This window comes from Embiotoca jacksoni, unplaced genomic scaffold (assembly GCF_022577435.1).
Source record: "Embiotoca jacksoni isolate LCO1_2020_lvr unplaced genomic scaffold, fEmbJac1.0.p SCAF_15, whole genome shotgun sequence".
In the NCBI taxonomy this organism is placed as follows: Eukaryota; Metazoa; Chordata; class Actinopteri; family Embiotocidae; genus Embiotoca; species Embiotoca jacksoni.
The window spans coordinates 13879937-13896128 of record NW_027185285.1 but is presented as its reverse complement, the minus strand read 5'-3'; positions in this window follow the sequence as shown (position 1 = coordinate 13896128).

Here is a 16192-nt window from a genome sequence, read left to right as displayed (position 1 = left end):
ACTCTCCCGGGGTTACTGGGGGAGAATCAGACAATGCTGCGGGTCCTGGTAGAGCAGCGGGTTTACAGTAGCAGAGGGGACACAGAGAAAAGTCATGCTCACTGTTCCGAACAGCAGAACATTAACGCTGAGCTCTCACGGATGTGTGCATCATGGCACAGCCGGTGCAGCACATGTATTTAGGGTGTACAGTGTGTGGACAGCTCCATCTGAAACTCCACGGGGGGAGTCCGTTGCTCTGCGACGCCTGCTGTGGGCTCACTCCCAACAAAAACCTGGATCCAAGGCCTCCTGTGCTCATGTGCTTGTTTCAACATGAGCCTCATTTATTTTCTCTCTTTCTCTTTGTTGTGGATACACTTGTGTTCGGTCCACCTTGCTGAAGTGTCCTTGAGCAAAACACTACAGCGGACTGTTGTGTTGCAGATCCTGGAGAGATGGAGAGAGGGGATCACATCTGTGTGACTCTCAAAAATCTGCTTCACACGCATCAAAGAAGATAAAAAAGTGAATACCCTGTAAGTCATTCAGTTCTCCTCAAACAGCTTGTTTTTGGTTTTTCAAAGAGACGTCCTTTGATGGAGAGATCTCTGAAACTGCAGCCAGGTTACAGCGTTGTCCCTGCTCCACAGAGACCTGATGTTTTTGTCTGCTGCTGTCTTTTCTCTGCAGAGTGAATGCACCAGTGGACATTTAAAGCACCTGCCTCTGTTTCTCTTATACTTGTTCACATTTTGATTTCATTGATACACCAACATTTCTTCCGCAGTGAGGAGTAAAAACTTTCTGTGGATATTTGGAGTTTGTTTTCTTTGGTGTACTCAGATCATAAACTTTGCACAAAAGCAGAAAGATGGAAAAATACTTTCTACTTACATAAAGGTTTCTAGCAATGGCTACCAAGCATCCAGGCTCCATGTAGAATAGGCTTTAGCACATGATCTCTATTTCTTTAAAAACAATCACATCCAGTCCACTAGTCTTTTGTTTACACCTGGTATTCTTCAGTAGACTGCCTGAAGGTAGGACTCTTGATTTCAATATCACATAACCACTTCTCTGTCTGTACCAAAACTATCTCAATCAGGACCAAAAGTTCCAACATTTGCAAAGCCGTACAGAATCAGACAAAAAAAGCAAAGATGAAGAGCCTCAAATAACAGCGTCGGAGCAAAAGGAAACTCTAAATAGCCTCCTCAGAACAGAGAGGAGAGTCTCATACATCATGAGATAGGTGCCGGTTCATCTTCAGAGAAAAGTGCTGACACACTGAAGTCAAGAAGATTCTGCATACTGGTGAGAAAAGGGGGAGAGGTGCCCCGCGATCCAACATACAGGCCTATTCTCAGCGCTCCCATCTCAGCGGCTGACACAAGAAAGTGTTCATGCAGCCAGTGTTTTGTAATTCTGTTTGGATTGTAGCTGTTCCAGGTAAAAACGGAGTCAAGTATACACATACTGGCACACACTCACATGCACATTGGGCCTGATGTTAAGTGCGACTCCCATCAGTGTCAGCCGGTGGAGCTATCAACCCCGGAGGGAGCGCTGCTGCCTCAGTTAATCATGATTTAAGAATGCATTTAACCTCAGACTTTAGCTCCCTTCATGCCCTGTGGTCCCTCTTCTCAGTGGAGGGCACGTGGGAGAACCCACTCACAATCAATATGAGCATTATGTTCATTCATGAGATACAGACAAAAGTCCAGATCCTCTGAGCAATCACACTGCTCCTCCAGCTCTGCTCAGGCCTCACTCATAGCTGTGAATGTGCATGTTTGAGGGGTGGGAACGAGCTGCCTCACCCGACCTGCCAAACTCAAACTGTCTCAGAGTGACACGGGGCTTTCTAAAGCGCTGCCAAAAAGAAGTCACACCGGGAATACTGAAATGTTTCAGGCTGCAAATTCTGACACTTTTAGTTGAACCATGAAACCAGTCTACAAATACAGATAGGCCATACAAAGATAGCCCACAGTTTCTTCCTGCTTCATGAAATCCAAGATGCTCTTCTCATTCCTGCCCCGAGATTTTGTGAAGACCCTCCCTCATCACTTTAAATCACAGTCATTTATTTCTGATCTTGCATTTCCTGTGTATTTTTTTTTTTTTGTGCTTTACCTTGAAAGATGTAAAAATGGAAATAAAAAGTATGTCTTTTGTACGCATCACAACTCATAAAGGTGTCAGTTTTGCGTTTTTTCTCCTACATCCTGACTGTTAACTGGCTGTTAACAGTTTGGAATACTAAAATGATTTGTTTATTAATGCATTGAAGGTCTGACATTTTGGCTTATTTTCACAGTAAATATCAAACATTGCCCATTTATGAAAATACCAGCACTCAGGAGAAAAGTAGTTGGTGAAAAGTGTCTTAAAGTAAAATAGAGGTGGGAATTAAGTTATTCATTAGATTGAGTTAGCATGGAGCACTGAATAAACCCCAGCCTTTACTGGCACTGGCCTTTACAGCAGAACAAAGGGTCAATGGGAGGAACACTGAAATACTATATTTCACAGTTTATGTGTAAAATGAGCATTGGGGACAGTTGTCCTCAGGTTTTGTGTTTTAGGCTTTATGGTACAAAATATTTTCATTATTGTTTAATCTGTTGATTATGTTATCAATTGATTTGTTTTTTGGTCTTTAAAATATCTTTGCTTCCCAAAGCCCCAGGTGCAGCCTAAAATGTCTTGTTTTGTCCCGAACAAAAGGCCACAACCAAAATATATTCAGTTTAGTAGTATTAAAGGAAGCAGAACATATTGACATTGAAGCTGGAATCAGAGAATTTGGGCACTTTTTCATTCAAAATGACTCAAATCTATTAGTAACTCATGAATTAATTGTTGTAGCTCTACAAAATATTAACTCATAACCTATTTGCTTTCATAAGAGGATGCAAAGGTCATTGAGTCCACGTAATGTAAGGGTGTACTCTGAACATCAGTACAGACCTTTGAGTACTCGCCATATGAATCACATGCATTTTTGAATGTACTAAAGTTTCTCTTGACATACTTTTACTCTGGATTCTTTATACAAATAACTGGTTTGTGGCATTCATCAATGCTTCAAATGACCAATCAGCCAGCTGACAGAAATGTGTGTACCTAACAACCAATCACTAATCATTGTTTGTGGGTGGTGGGGACTCCTTCTTTGTTTTTGTTTTTTAATTGATGGATTACTTTATTTTCTGTCACAATACTGAGAGTTTAGATGGATTTGACTGCTGGGCTGTTTGTTCAGTCTGTGTTCATTTGAAACCAACAGCCAGTGGAACGACTGCACAGATGTTAACTGTCTGTGTGTGTGTGTGTGTGTGTGTGTGTGTGTGCGTGTGTGTGTCTTTGGCTCACTGATCTCAAGACTCACCCGAGAGTTCCTGTGTTCCTGTTTCCTCTGCAGTCTCTCTTCTTCTTCTTCCTCTGCACATTTATAAATCAGATTCAGTGAGCCCCGGGAAACACATTTTTTTTTTCTGAACATAAAATACTTCTCTTTATCTTCTCTAATCATAAACTAGCAGAAAACTTTTACTTGGTCGTGCATCAGGTTAGCCAGTGATTAAACCAGGACACAGCAGTTTTCACTGCTTCCATTTCTGATCTCTTATGTCGATCTTTTTCATTTCTCAGTGAAGCAGTTTGTGGCGCAATCTTTCAAGAGAGACTGAATAAAATTTTATTCGGCAGTCATCCACTTCTCTGGATAACTATGTTAAGAATATATATTTAATTTCATCCCTTTTACTTTTATTTCATCACCTTTAAAAGTGAAGCATGTGCTCAAGATGAGATACAAAGGCTCTTCAGGATATCCAGCAACACACACAATGACAACAAAGATATTGATGATATAGATGTCTTCATTCAGTTATTTGTAAAAATATAAATTATATGAGGCCCACAAAGAAAAAACAAGTTCATTTTTGAATATGAATGCAGAGCCTGATGCTAATCAAAATGCAAAAGGCTGACTAGGAAGGAGTAAATGAACGGGAGTGCAAAGAAAGAAAAGGTGTGAGGTGGAGAGGGAACATATGAACTGCAGCACTCGACTGTCTGTTGAGCCCGAGGAGACTGATTACAGTGCTAAGTGAAGGTGAACGTCTCTCAGTCCTGACATGGAAACGGGGAAAGGGATCCCGGATGAAGATGAAGAGCAGCAGTTTTTTCCTTCACTTTGACCTTTTGGACCTGAAAAAAATAATTACTGAGCAGATAAAAAGCACTGAGCTGGACACCACAAACTGGTCACGACGTTATTTTCAGAACGCGGGACAAAAGGAATCCTCCAGGGCTTGGCAGCGTTGGTATTCAGACATAAAGCATGTTATGTAATCTGTTGGTTCTGAAACTTCATTCCAGCCTTTCAGATGTGACTTCACTGAGACAGGCTGAATTCCATCTTTTCATTTCCCATCTGCCAAAAACATTTACAGTAAAAAACAAACAAACAAATAAACAACAAAAAGACAAACAAACAAAGTATGTGCAAAATGACCTTGGAGTCAGCCACAGAAAGTACTCGGTGAATAACAGAGACTTTTGTTAAACAATGATTAGAGAAATATTTTAACCAGAATATAATATATATTGAAAGTGTAACTATAGCAACAGCTCTCTAATCATGAGGAAAGTGTCAGAAGGCCTGTCTACTTTTGTCTGTGAACATCAGCAGGATGAAAAGATGAGAATGAATTCCTTTGATTTCTCTGGTTTACTAGGAGCAACCGATGGAAAAGGATGAACATGTGTTCTGTTCAATGGAGTCAAAGAGGAAGGTGATGAGTGGGGCGGGGCTACTGAGGGCATCACTACTTCAGATACAAACTGTATGTATATCCATCCATCCCACCATCACAAACAACCACTGACACACAGTTTGCTTTCAAAGTTACATCTTTCCTTTTGAGAGACAAAGTTTTCTGCCAGTCAGTCAGTGCAGCGGCCATTAACGGTAAGTTAAAAAGAAAATGGACCAGATCAAATTATGAATTCAATCTGTCTCATCAGCCCCTACCCCTATAAGGCTTGGATATCGCATTTGTGACCCCTGTGAGGTCACAGTGACCTTGACCTTTGTCCAACATCCAATCAGTTTATCCTTGAGATCAAGTGAACGTTTTTGCCAAGAAAATCCAGAGAAGCGTTCCTGAGATAACAGCACGTAAAACATCTATTGAGCTATTTCAGTATTTTAAAATATTTATTGAAGAATCATTTTTTGCAGAATAAACTTAAGTAAAAGCTCAGTGGGTGCCATTTCCTTCGCTTTCTCTCGGTTCTGCTTGGTTTTTAAAAGCAACGTTGTCTGTAAAGTTGCAGTATGTCTCTTTTTCAGTTGCAATCAACTCTCTGTTAAAAATGTAAAGTTCAGACCATGTTTTCCAAGTGTCATAACAAACAATTTTGTATCGTCAGCCACATTTTCCGGTGTAAATACACTAATGGGCAGTTATAAAAGTCACATTAGTGTTTCTGAAGCAGTTTCTGGGGGCACGACAAAAGCAAGAGAAATGTGAAGTGAAAGTCAGAGACATCCAAACCAAAAAAAAAATAATCTTTTCCCAGATTCTCCATGTTAAAACCCATGCTGATTTCCCTCAGGGGCTCAGGGGAAAAGCCTTCACTCAGGGTCTTTCAACTGCAGCAAAGCACAGAGACCTTCGCATGCAGCTCAGATTTGGTCTCTACAAAGAGGTCTGGTGGCACAGGAGACCGAACGGGAGGGAAGCAGAACAAGGCAGGGACACGCTGCGTCGGCTTCCAATTAACTTGAAAAAAAAATCTCTTTGTTTTAAATCAGTGACACTTCCCTCCATGCTGTCCTAAAGACCCCCCTCCCCACCTCACACACACACACACACACACACACACACACACACACACACACACACACACACACACACAATTACCTTTCAGTTATACCACCACTCTGCTGATAAAATTGGAGGTTAAATTTAGGTTTTCTCTGAAATTTTGGTCAACACAAATAAAAAAACAGTTTGCTTGAGTGTAGGTGGTTTACAGATGAAAGTCTGAAATGTGAATTGAATCTAATACTGTCTTTGCTGTTGAACATGTTAAATAATGATGACAAAAACTGTCGGAGTTCTTGATTCACAGTTAAAAATCTGCCGTTTCTCTTTTTTCCAGCATAGTACGCCATCAGCTCATTTTGGGCTGGCAAACCGTCGCAGCATGCTGATAGAAGCGGACTCTGAATGTGCGCCAGAGGCACAGTCACATACGAAGTCTACAGTAGGGCTGTCAAGTTTTAAATTTAATAGCAGCTGCAATGAGCTGTTTGAGTTGAGGAGGAGGAGACTGGCAGGCAAAGCTGAGATGCAGTGTGTGATGTAAAGTAAATGGAAAAAAGACCAACAATAAAAAGGCTGTGACAACTTTCTACAAACCACTGGGAGAACATTTGCAGAATATTTACAAAGGGTTAAACCAGCTTTAACCTGCTGTGCCACCAGATCTTATTAACAAAGCAACCTAACACTGTCCAAACTTTTGAGTCTGTAACTCCACAATGACGACGAATCAAAGTAACTTTCTGTCTCAATCCCCAGAAAAACACTTGCCGGCGAATATTTCGCATCAGAACGATGCATACCAGCAGTGAACGAAGTTCTGTGCTCTGTCTGCTCCATGAAATTTGAGGGGGTGGTTTGCAAATCTGAGCATCTGAATGAATATTCTCCACAGCGAAAACTTGGGATGTCACATTCCCAGAAATACACAACGTGGTTGGTTGATGCCTTTATTCACCGTGAAAAAATTTACCTCCCAAAAAAAATAAAACGGCACTTTTTCGCTGTGCTATATTCACATTCTGTGTGAAAGTACTCATGATATAAAAAAAAAAAAAACTGCTTAAAAAGATATTAACATGTGAAATAATCACACCCCCAGTGTCTAAAGGTCTTTAGTCTTATATTTTGAGATACAGTGTAGTTGATTTGTGCCTGAGGATCTCTGAGGTTGCACACAGAGTTCATAGAGGTAACTCTAAACCAGACAATGTATGAGTACAATCCTAAAAAAAAAAAAATCACCTTTAAAACACCTGATAACCTGCAAGGAAATGTTAGAACAGGAAATATACGGCGCTGGCTAGAGGCACAAAAACAACACACTGCAGTAACTGAGAAGAAACAAAAGTGTGTGTACACGCCTCTCTGGAGCGCTCATAGTCAGGATGGATCTAATTTTAGCTTCCAGAGACAGACAAACAGCACGACTGAACAAGCTCTTTAGTATGCAAGCAACTACTGTATACTTCAGTGTTGCAATGCCCCGGCCTTATCATTCATGCAAATCCTCACCACTGACAAGACAAAAAAAATGTATTTCCAGTGAAATGAAGGCACGTGTAAACTCCTTTAGCTCAAAGCTAACTCCTCTTCCATCCACGCTCTACATCAGCAGCTGGAGGTGTGTGAGTGAGCAGTGGTTGTCAACCCTAGTAAAGGTTTAGAGGGTATCAGGAGTGGACAAGCTGCACCTGCTTTAAACTCACCTTCTCAGAAACATCAAGGATACTCCTGCTGCTTCTGAAGATTGAAAAAAAACATTGACTTTAACACAGATTACAGAAATCACTGCTTCTAATTAATCAAGAATTAAGTGAGAATGTGAGTGAAACATACAGGGCAACCTCGTGCACATTCGGGGGTAAAGAAATAACGACTAAGACGTTACGGACAGTAATGACTGGAGCCATTAGATGGAAGAAGAGGAAGTATTTGGGGCGAACGGCTACAGTTTTCCATCATGCTGGATTTCTTAAAGCTTGATGGAAAACGATGATCATGCCGAGCACACATATGAAAGTGAGAAGCACACTAATTTAGCCTCTTCCTAACCTGACAGAAACAACAAACAGCTCCATGTACTATAGGTGTGTGTGTGGTGTGTTACAGCATGAGCTAAGAATACACACCTGTCACAGACGGCAACAAAGCTGGCAACAGCTTTGATGATGGCAGGCTGAAAAGGCTCTGTGTGTGTGTGTGCGTGCATGTGTGCGTGTACATGTGTGTGTAGGACAATGGTGCAAGCCGAGGGGCTGATGCAGGAACATAAAAACCTGAAAAAAACGTCTGTGCGCGCACACGTACTTAATATTTCAGATGGACTTTGGAGGCACCTGCTAAAGCTGTTGTCTTATTATTTGTGATATTGCAGTGCTTAGAGTTAAAATGAAGCTAAAAAAAAAAAAACCACAACAAAAAGAAGAATCTGTAAATGATGGTGGGTTCATCCAGCTGAGAGGACAGCAGCTGACGTAGATATTTCTGAGATAGAGATGTTAAAAGAGGGCAAAATCGCCAGCTGTGAAGCTAGCAATTACTGTATGAGATACTGTACGAGGCGCCCACAGCTCAAACCTCTTATTCGGACTGCTGCAGACAGACTGAGCACAAAGCAAGTCATCGGCATTTAGCACACAGGTCTGCCACTCTGACATGAGCACAGTTTCTGCCCTCAGCGTAGTAAAAGGAGCGCGGCGATCATATTCACACAGATAACGGGTAACACCTATTGTGATTAGAGCAGAGAACAAAAGCATATAATCCCTCAGGTTTCAGTTATTGGATTTAATTATAGCACACTTTATTCATCTCGGCTGTGTGGTATCAAGCTAAATACACGTATACACAATGACTCAAGGGAACATATATGCAAAGCAGCCTAATGCAGAGGCAGGAACAATAGCTTGTGTACTTTTGCGGTGATGCACAGGAGAAGGTAGAGTCAGATCATGTGTACATTTCTGAGATCTGTTCTTTGATGTGTGTGTGTGTGTGTGTGTGTGTGTGTGTGTGTGTGTGTGTGTGTGTGTCCTGCTTTAGGTGACTGCTCATCTTTGCATGTATTAACAGTAAATGTAAAGTGTTCTCAAGTGAATGTGAAAGGCCTAGTCTGTAGTCTGGAGAGGCTACACCTAAAGGTTGACAATCCTCCTCAGTCTGATCAACCAATGCACCATTTGACAGTTCAGATTTCTGTAGCTTTTGATCACAGTTTCATTTCGCAGACTCGATTGTAAGAATAATTCATGATATGCAGCCAGTTTCATCCTGGTGATCACAAGTAAAAACTGAGTTGCAGAGAGCAGAAACCAGGGCCTACAATCACAAATCTGAGCATCAACAGTCCTGTTAACTGTGATTATACTCTGGAAACCCTGTTCACATTAACATGTGCCAGGGCAGACCAATCAGCAGATGTGGTTCAGTGCGATTGACGTTTAAGTCAAGTGTTTTTTGGATGTAGTTGCAGCGGTGGAAGAGTTTTGGTGCATGTGGTGTTCAATGCCGGTTTAAAGCTGCTCCAATGGTTTCAAAATGTACTTGAGGTCTTCGCCCAGTAGGAGGCCTGAGACTCACTGTGTGCGTTACCTGTCATGCACTGCTCAGCTACGGCTTGGTTGCATGTCTGTGTATCCACAGTGAGCTACGGCTGTAGATCCTACTACTGAATCATTTGATAATGATAATGGCCATCGGTGTTGAATATTTGAGGTCCGGGAAGTGATGTGTTGTAACCAAAACGCAGGCACGTTTTTGTTTACCCTTGTTCAGAGCAGCGATACAGAAAAGTAGTGAGGGAGAGAGCAGTGGGGAAAACCTTCACCGAGTGAAGTGTTGCCAGGACATAATTAGAGCCTGCACTGGGTTTTTGCTATGATTATACGTTGTAATTGTGATCATAGATCAGTTCCCTGTATATTATAGCTAGGAATCGTGTGGCTCAAGTGGAAAATAGGTGTCGGGTCTATTGTCTAGATGTTGCACCGCACACGCAGGCTGTGTGGTTGATCTAATCCGTTAATATGGAAGCCGAAATGAAAACGCGCTACGCAGCAACAGGTAAAGCACACGTCATGCAGGCCGTGTGACTCAGGTCGGATGCAACGAACTGGAAAGGATTCGCTATTCACATTGAATCTGGGTTTGGTAACATCAGTATGTGTCCAAAATTGGACAAATTAAGCACCAAGATATAAATAAATAAAATCACATATAATCACCAAGACAAACAGCCTGAAATCAGCAATTATGGTATCGATGTATATAATTTAGTCTTCAGGGAACACAGAGATTAGTTTTCATATATTCATTATTTAGGGAATCTAACACTCCTATATAATCCTGCATTAATGATTCTAAAGTACCAAAGGGCGTTTTTTTACACAAGACATCTGACTGAGTTTTCAGTATTCATTAAACGAAAAGAAAAAGTTCATATCCAGCCCACAGGACTAAATGATGAGCTTTGGACAAAAGAAGACATTAATGAACTGACTGACACCTTCTAGAGGTTCGACTCCCTCACCTCCTGAAAGCGCTCTGCCCTGATTACCTATTTAAGATACAGAACAAAGATTGAGGGTTTGAGAGCAGCGCTCACTTGCTGAGAGGACAAAGCAGTGCATCTGATAATAAAGGGGCTCCTGTCCTGAATTATTAATAATAAGTGCTTTTCTTCCAAAGAACAGGGATCAGTGCCCCACAGGGGGTCCGTTGAGTTTCCAGGGCCTTGAAAAATCCTACCCACACTAGTCTGTTTGTCTGTTACTCAGATATCTCAGATCGCCTTTGCAAAGCACCCGAACACTATTGTCCAGTGGTAGAATCTGGATCCATTAGTGACTCAAATGCACTAAAGCAGAGCTTTTTTTTGACTGGACTCCTTTTTAGTGGGAACAGATTTTAAATTCAGTTGTGTCAGTTAAACTCTATAGCCAGATAACACAGATGCTATTCATAAAACAAGTTAAGCAAAACCCCACATTATCTTTATGGACATTTTCTTTTATTATATTTTCTGTTTTATAGCATCTTCATGTTGTAATTACAAAAGAAGTGATGAAAACAGGTAACGGAAAAAAAAAAATACACAAACTCTGCGTAATGCATCAAAGTCAGACCTTTTATAGTTCCCTCCAAGGCTTTAGGTGCCAGTAGCCTGGCTCCGCACGACAATTGCTCACAGCTCTGGTCCTCACTGTGATTACAGTCTACAAACCCTTTCTGCATCAAGGGTTGCTCAGCCATTCTGAAGGGGAGACCAATCAGCGACCAGTAGGGGTGGCTAATGGTGATGATGTTGAATTTGTTCCGACTTTGGTGGTTGTGGTACAGTTTTGACCTGGTATATGTCGGTCAATGCCAATTGGGTAAATGCTGTGCCAATAGTTTCCAAATTACCCCAACATCTGGATCCATAAGGACACGAGGACTGGAAACAATCCTTAGTGGAGCGTGACAGACCCATACAGTCATGCAGTGAATATGGGTCTGCGCATACCAGGCTGAGGTGCCAATATATTCCATCAGAAATGCTTGTTGGACTTCACACTGCCTGGCCAGGCGTGTGGAGATGAGAGAGGCAGCCGGGGGTTTCAACTTCTCTCTCAAGGGCTCCTCTGTTATTCTTTACAACTATTTCTGTCATATGAACAACCAAGTTCAACACTAGTAATGTCTTAAAAGATTGTTTTTTAACACTGCTGCTTCTCCAACGCTACATGAGGCTTGTATGTGCCACTTTGGGTAAAGTTCAAATTTACAATAAGACTTTTGATGGAGTCTCAAACCAGAGCACCTTTGAAATGAGAACAGCAACCTAAATAAAAGTTCAAACCAGTCACACAAAGTTCCCAGTCGAAGAAAAAAGTGCACATTGTATGCATGTATCTTTTACTTTAGTTTAAATTTAGTACCTTTCCCTTCTGTGCCACCTTACATTCACTCTCTTGATGATTTATCTTATATTCAGGTCTCAAGAACAATGTACTGTAAAATATCCAACCAAGCACGTCTTTTCCTGCAGGTAACTTTTCCAGAAAATTGAAGTTTTAGAGTTATTGCATTTCAACACAGCGATAGTGCACATGTTCCTTTCTTAACCTAAAGGGAGTTGTGATTCTGCTATGAGTTCATGAAAATGCAACAAATGGAATATTATCATCATCTAAGAAAGTCTTCCAAAATCCAAAGTCCTTTGGTAGCTGCATTCACATTATCTTTCACTTTCCTCTTCACTCCTAACAGGCTGAAGCTCAACTGTTGGTGTGAGCTGTCAGGGCCATAATTCCCCTTTACTTTGAAGAGGAGGATTTACTTAAGCATGTGAGGGAATTCTATTGACAGCCTTGTGTTATTCCTCTCTGATCCAAAACTTAAAAGGCATGTAGTGAAGCCAGTTGATGTGAAACAAGGATGGAGGTGGACACTACTTCTCTTATTCCTCCATCTCGCCTGGAGTGACACGACTCCAGCCAGGAACAAAAATGTGAAGCATGCTACTCATATGACAGGATGCAAACCCCCGCTGGCTCTGGCTCAGGTGTGAATTTGAAAGGTAACAGAGTGTTCTGGCATGTACTCGAGGAGGCTCCGGTCAGTCCAGTGCAGGGAGGCATGGAGCATCCTGAGGAAGAGTGGCAACAATCCGCCTCACCCTGACATACACCTTCCTCTGGGAGACCCTGACAGGAATCTGATCGAATGAAACGCACAGAGTTTCCAAACTTTGTTGGACTTTGTTCTATTTTTCTTTTTTTGTCTCAGTCTTAAGTTGACTGTCCGGTACTAAAAAAACATTGTTTTCAGGGAAGTATGAGAGCTCTACATTTCCCCCCGGCTTGATCAAACCAGTCAGTAACTGCTCATGAAAAGCACCTCCACCGTGGCTTGATGAAAGTGACGCCATACTGTATTACCGTCATCTGTTTTCGTCAGCGCCTTGTTGATGTGCAAAAACCCATCAGCACTCACTTCCTGTCAGCTTGGGAAAGCGCCAGCTTTATCAATCAATCATAGTTGTGATGTGAGGTCAAGTCAAAGGTTGTTGGATGATTCATAAACTTTTTTTTGCCATGCATAAATTAAAAGTTATTTGCTGAGGGACATGAGGACAAACCACTCGGCTGAACCAGTCCATCAGTCCTGGTTTGAACCTGCCAGTAAGCCTGCAGGAACGACTTGCACAGAGAGTGAGTGGCAGATTAGAGGTTCCCCTCAACCCTGCCTGTTGATCTATTTCTTTGGCATCCTATCAGGAGCCATTGGAACCACGTGGCTTCAGTCAAACTGCAATCTTACCACCTTTTCTTGTCATTTCAGCTTGAAAACAGCAGACGTCCCCATTGGTACGAGCCTCTTGGGTACAAACCCTGAGGGAAGCTCCAACCCTCTCCTCCCTTTGCTCATCTCATCCTCTCTCTAGCATGGAAGTCATATGGGGGTGAAGAATCAGGAGGGAGATGCCGAATAAAATTGTAAGCAATTGAGGAATGAAATAGGAATGACACAGGACACAAGAGGAATGCTCCTTTAGGATATTGTTGGTACAAACCAGAAGCACTGATGAAATTTCACCTTCTTTAAATCTTCTTGAGGATCATTGGTTGTGAAGAACCTGACGTCGCACTCAGTGTGGCAAAGAAATCCTCGTGTGAATGTTCTATAAGGCTATTGGTTTGTGTGAGTGAAGACTACTGTACGCTGTGAGTTTAGGATACAGCGAGGGCTTGTCCGCGGTTTCATAAGGCCTGCAGGGATTTGGTTTGAGATGAGGACAGGTAAAGGAAGACAAAGAAAGAGAAAACAAAAACAAAAACCAAGAAACTCAAAGAGAACAAAAGGGTTATTCAAAGAAGGTAAAATGTAATCAAACAGTTACTTTGAATGAACATTGTTGTGGTGTAACAGTAACAGTAGCTTCTTTCTGATATAAGGTGTTTTCCAGATGTATTTTTCTTGTCCAGTGCAAAAATATATAATATAATTACTTTTGTTTAAGTAAATGTAGAATCTTATATCGTAATTCATTGGTATTGTATGATCCTTGGCAGGTTGACGGTTAGCATTTAATTGCAAAATGCCTGATATTTCTTTATATAACTATATATAACTCTGGCTTCACATGCAATAAGCCACTGTATCATTGTTCCCCTGAAATCAAAACTTTGGCATTTTGGGAAGTGTGCTTATTTGTTGTTGTTATTGTGATTGTATACCAATAGTTGGCAGCTGGTGATACCCCTTTATGTTGCTGGTGTCATCAGCTGATTAGCTTAGAGACTGGAAACAGGGAGAAACAGCCAGTTTGGCTCTGTCCAAACGTAATGAAATCTGTTGACCAGCTCCTCTAAAGCTCACAAAGAAACATCCTAGATTTTGTTATTTAAATTTAAATTTAAAATCTAAATCTTGTAGTGTCACCTTTGCAACCAAAAGAAGAATCTGCCCCTGTCCAAGAAATGGTCCCATACATGACGACATGAAAAAAACACAACTTGTGTTTTTTACATTCTAGTTTTTGTCCTCATTAAAGTAACAATGTCAAAGTCTCACCTGTGTGAGTTGAAGAGTTTATCACCTCTGTGTTGCTGCGGCTCGCTTGCGTGTGTCCATTCTGCCACTGTATCTGCTGCAGCGCTGCTACTGCCAGTCCTACCTGTGAACAGAGTTTTTCTTTGCTAATGGCAGTCAGTTATCAAATCTTCGAGGTCACACAAGAGTTGCAGACAATAATTTGTATTTATACTCATTCAGCACGAGACAGAAAGACAGATACATTTTTGGTCCATTGTTTCCTGGGAACCACAGGCTTCACGAATGAAAAATATATGATGACGCGCCGCAGCAGTGAGGCGTTACACATGTGTCGTGCAGGCCCTGTGGCGGCTCCAATCTCCTAATAGAAGTGCAAAAATTAAGACCACAATGCACATACCATGCAGGCAGTGTGTCCAAGGCTTTAACCAAAGCCAGGCTACTGTTTACTCTGTTTCCTTCTCCACCAGACTCATCCAGCTCTGCTGTCACAAGGACCAGTCTCTGATCTATGCTAGCTGTGGCTTCATATTTAACAGTCAGACATTAAAGTGCTCTTGATCTCCTCTAAATTTCAACAAGAAAACAAAACAAAACAAAACAAAAAAATCCTTTTTCTGAAGACAGTAGGTAAAAAGCTGTCGGTGTTATTATAAACTGGAGAATGGTGAATACTTACGATACACAGATACACAGCTGTTCATACAGTATAAGTAATATTTACACAGAGATGTTTGCTGAACTGCAGCTGATTTTCATTATGTGGAGACAATTCAGCCAGAAATATAATGACTCATCAGCAGTACTTCCTGTAAACCCAAACTATCTAGATCAGTGATAAAGGTTGATAGATTATTTTAAAGTGATGGAGCAGGTGATAAAGCCAAATGAAGAAAATAAATTATTATATGTCATGAAAGGTGCATCAACAAGTGAGTCAGATGCTTCTGACTTTGTTACGTAACTCCGTTCTGCTTTGACTGACAAGGACAGAAGCTCTTTTTTTCTTGCTCAAGGACTGCAGGTCTGTTTGTGTTGTAGCATATCTAAACTTTATTCAACACTCAGGGGAGGAACTCACTCCACTGGTGCGGCACCATGTCATCCAACACTGCAGGCATGGTTAAGCTAGCCCGTGCTTTGAGTTTCAGGTGTCTGTAAAAGTAGATGTAGGCAGCTTTGGGATTCCTCCAGGAATGTTCTAGTTACATAACAATAAAGGTTGTGTTTCCCATAGAATCAGATCCATGAAGGATCAATAAAATAGGAACTCTTTTCAGTTTCCCATTTCTGTACTCAAGGCCAAAAGGCACAAATAGCCGGCTTTTTTTTTTTTTACCAGCCAATCAGAGCTACATAAACAGATGACACAGCACCCGAACAACAAGAATGCAAACTCATAAAAAAGTCTGGGCAAAAGGGATTTGAAGTACACCGCATGAGCCTGTGGGAGGGCAGCCAGGGTTTTGAACATGAACGTGTCCTTGGGATAGGAGGTGACTCTGACTACATCATGACTCTCCACATCCAATAGTGCTGTGCTAGCAGAAACCTCTGCTCTGTTTCACTCTTCTATCACAACAAAATGCAGGGAAACCTCCAACGGCTTAATAAACCCAATTAAGGATTCTCACTTTATATCTTTGGGCCTGAATACCATTAAGAGCAAAAGAGAAATTGCACACAAGTACCATTCATTTCTTATTCAACATGGATATATATATATATTACATTTGAATTGTGGTTAAAGGAAAGTATCTTGTATTTAAGATTAAACACAATGTGTATATAAAATGCATTCTGACAGTACCATTTTCAAGATG